A 3,843-nucleotide genomic window follows, 5' to 3' on the forward strand; every position below is an offset into this window, starting at 1 on the left:
CCACATCGTTCTCCACATCGTTCTCCGTTCTTCACATCGTTCTCCGTTCTTCACATTGTTCTCCACATCGTTCTCCACATCGTTCTCCGTTCTTCACATCGTTCTCCACATCGTTCTCCACATCGTTTTCCATTCTCCACATCGTTCTCCACATCGTTCTCCACATCGTTCTTCACATCGTTCTTCACATCGTTCTCAGTTCTTCACATCGTTCTCCACATCGTTCTCCACATCGTTCTCCACATCGTTCTTCACATCGTTCTCCGTTCTTCACATCGTTCTTCACATCGTTCTCCACATCGTTCTTCACATCGTTCTCCGTTCTCCACATCGTTCTCCACATTGTTCTCCACATCATTCTCCACATCATTCTCCACATCATTCTCCACATTGTTCTCCACATCATTCTCCACATCGTTCTCCACATCGTTCTCCACATCGTTCTCCACATCGTTCTCCACATCGTTCTCCACATCGTTCTCCGTTCTCCACATCGTTCTCCACATCGTTCTCCGTTCTCCACATCGTTCTCCACATCGTTCTCCGTTCTCCACATCGTTCTCCACATCGTTCTCCACATCGTTCTCCACATCGTTCTCCACATCGTTCTTCACATCGTTCTTCACATCGTTCTCCACATCGTTCTCCGTTCTTCACATCGTTCTCCACATCGTTCTCCACATCGTTCTCCACATCGTTCTTCACATCGTTCTCCACATCGTCCTCCACATCGTTCTTCACATCGTTTTCCACATCGTTCTTCACATCGTTTTCCACATCATTCTCCACATCGTTCTCCACATCGTTCTCCACATCGTTCTCCACATCGTTCTTCACATCGTTCTCCACATCGTTCTCCACATCGTTCTCCGTTCTTCACATCGTTCTCCACATCGTTCTCCGTTCTTCACATCGTTCTCCACATCGTTCTCCACATCGTTCTCCACATCGTTCTCCGTTCTCCACATCGTTCTCCACATCATTCTCCACATCGTTCTCCACATCATTCTCCACATCGTTCTCCACATCGTTCTCCGTTCTTCACATCGTTCTCCACATCGTTCTCCACATCGTTCTTCACATCGTTCTCCACATCGTTCTCCACATCGTTCTTCACATCGTTCTCCGTTCTCCACATCGTTCTCCACATCGTTCTCCACATCGTTCTTCACATCGTTCTTCACATCGTTCTTCACATCGTTCTCCGTTCTCCACATCATTCTCCACATCGTTCTCCACATCGTTCTCCGTTCTTCACATCGTTCTCCACATCGTTCTCCACATCGTTCTCCACATCGTTCTCCACATCGTTCTCCACATCGTTCTCCACATCGTTCTCCGTTCTTCACATCGTTCTCCGTTCTTCACATCGTTCTCCACATCGTTCTCCACATCGTTCTCCACATCGTTCTCCACATCGTTCTTCACATCGTTCTCCGTTCTCCACATCATTCTCCACATCGTTCCTCACATCGTTCTCCACATCATTCTCCACATCGTTCCTCACATCGTTCTCCACATCATTCTCCACATCGTTCTTCATATCGTTCTCCGTTCTTCACATCGTTCTTCACATCGTTCTCCACATCGTTCTTCACATCGTTCTCCGTTCTCCACATCGTTCTCCACATCGTTCTCCACATCGTTCTCCACATCGTTCTTCACATCGTTCTCCATTCTTCATATCGTTCTCCACATCGTCCTCCACATCATTCTCCACATCGTTCTCCACATCGTTCTTCACATCGTTCTCCGTTCTCCACATCGTTCTCCACATCGTTCTCCACATCGTTCTTCACATCATTCTCCACATCGTTCTTCACATCGTTCTCCGTTCTTCACATCATTCTCCACATCGTTCTCCACATCGTTCTTCACATCGTTCTCCACATCGTTCTCCACATCGTTCTCCACATCGTTCTTCACATCGTTCTCCGTTCTCCACATCGTTCTCCACATCGTTCTCCGTTCTCCACATCGTTCTCCACATCGTTCTCCACATCGTTCTCCACATCGTTCTCCACATCGTTCTCCACATCGTTCTCCACATCGTTCTCCACATCGTTCTCCGTTCTCCACATCGTTCTCCACATCGTTCTCCACATCGTTCTCCACATCGTTCTCCACATCGTTCTTCACATCGTTCTCCGTTCTTCACATCGTTCTCCACATCGTTCTCCACATCGTTCTCCACATCGTTCTCCGTTCTTCACATCGTTCTCCACATCGTTCTCCACATCGTTCTCCACATCGTTCTTCACATCGTTCTCCGTTCTTCACATCGTTCTCCACATCGTTCTCCACATCGTTCTCCACATCGTTCTCCGTTCTCCACATCGTTCTTCACATCGTTCTCCGTTCTTCACATCGTTCTCCACATCGTTCTTCACATCGTTCTCCACATCGTTCTCCACATCGTTCTCCACATCGTTCTCCACATCGTTCTTCACATCGTTCTCCGTTCTTCACATCGTTCTTCACATCGTTCTCCGTTCTTCACATCGTTCTCCACATCGTTCTCCACATCGTTCTTCACATCGTTCTCCGTTCTTCACATCGTTCTTCACATCGTTCTCCACATCGTTCTCCACATCGTTCTTCACATCGTTCTCCACATCGTTCTCCACATCGTTCTCCACATCGTTCTCCGTTCTCCACATCGTTCTCCACATCGTTCTCCACATCGTTCTCCACATCGTTCTCCACATCGTTCTCCACATCGTTCTCCGTTCTTCACATCGTTCTCCACATCGTTCTCCACATCGTTCTCCACATCGTTCTCCGTTCTTCACATCGTTCTCCACATCGTTCTCCACATCGTTCTCCACATCGTTCTTCACATCGTTCTCCGTTCTTCACATCGTTCTCCACATCGTTCTCCACATCGTTCTCCACATCGTTCTTCACATCGTTCTCCGTTCTCCACATCGTTCTTCACATCGTTCTCCGTTCTTCACATCGTTCTCCGTTCTCCACATCGTTCTTCACATCGTTCTCCACATCGTTCTCCACATCGTTCTCCACATCGTTCTTCACATCGTTCTCCACATCGTTCTCCACATCGTTCTTCACATCGTTCTCCGTTCTTCACATCGTTCTTCACATCGTTCTCCGTTCTTCACATCGTTCTCCACATCGTTCTTCACATCGTTCTCCGTTCTTCACATCGTTCTCCACATCGTTCTTCACATCGTTCTTCACATCGTTCTTCACATCGTTCTTCACATCGTTCTCCGTTCTCCACATCATTCTCCACATCGTTCTCCACATCGTTCTTCACATCGTTCTCCGTTCTTCACAACGTTCTCCACATCGTTCTCCACATCGTTCTTCACATCGTTCTCCACATCGTTCTCCACATCGTTCTTCACATCGTTCTCCACATCGTTCTCCACATCGTTCTTCACATCGTTCTCCGTTCTTCACATCGTTCTCCACATCGTTCTTCACATCGTTCTTCACATCGTTCTCCACATCGTTCTTCACATCGTTCTCCACATCGTTCTTCACATCGTTCTTCACATCGTTCTCCACATCGTTCTCCACATCGTTCTTCACATCGTTCTCCGTTCTCCACATCACTCTCCACATCGTTCTTCACATCGTTCTCCACATCATTCTCCACATCGTTCTTCACATCGTTCTCCACATCATTCTCCACATCGTTCTCCACATCGTTCTCCACATCGTTCTCCACATCGTTCTTCACATCGTTCTCCGTTCTTCACATCGTTCTCCACATCGTTCTCCACATCGTTCTCCACATCGTTCTCCACATCGTTCTCCGTTCTTCATATCGTTCTCCACATCGTCCTCCACATCATTCTCCACATCGTTCTCCAC

This window comes from Eucyclogobius newberryi, unplaced genomic scaffold (genome assembly GCF_026437365.1).
Source record: "Eucyclogobius newberryi isolate DKJ021-1_F unplaced genomic scaffold, fEucNew1.0.hap1 SCAF_6, whole genome shotgun sequence".
NCBI lineage: Eukaryota > Metazoa > Chordata > Actinopteri > Gobiiformes > Gobiidae > Eucyclogobius > Eucyclogobius newberryi.